We start from the raw sequence: 551 nt of genomic DNA on the forward strand, positions 1-551 counted from the left end.
TTTTTTTTCAAATCTGACTGCTTGTGACTACATTGTTCACATTTCATGATGAGCAGTTGCTCTTTCAAGAACATTCCCCCCCAGTATTATTGAACACCGCTCTAAATCCCAACTCCTAAGCAACATGAAATTTATTTTACTGATCTAATTCAGCATTTTCTCTTGATTTCTGCGCAAAATTGCAAAAACACTGACTTTTTGATGCGCATGTAATTCCGCATTGTTCAACAATGAACAAAAAAAGCTGATATGATATTTCGGAGCAAGAAGCCTGTCAAAAACAGTGAATTTCCTGACCAGAGACAAGTCCGCGGAATTGACCGTTTCACCGGAAGTGGAAGAAGAACACAGAACGTCATAGATATTGCGTACATGCAACCATTTCAGTCAGAGCAAACGGCATTTTTGATTGTCAAAGTTTTTTATGATAATACTGACTGAGAACACGTGTTCCACTGTGTTATTCAACTGAGTCATACGTGGAATTATGCGGCGCCGGTGATGGCCTCAAATACCCCTGTGCTCTCAGGAAAAGCCAGAAAATACAGGTG

This window comes from Opisthorchis viverrini (assembly GCF_000715545.1).
Source record: "Opisthorchis viverrini unplaced genomic scaffold opera_v5_305, whole genome shotgun sequence".
Lineage (NCBI taxonomy): Eukaryota > Metazoa > Platyhelminthes > Trematoda > Opisthorchiida > Opisthorchiidae > Opisthorchis > Opisthorchis viverrini.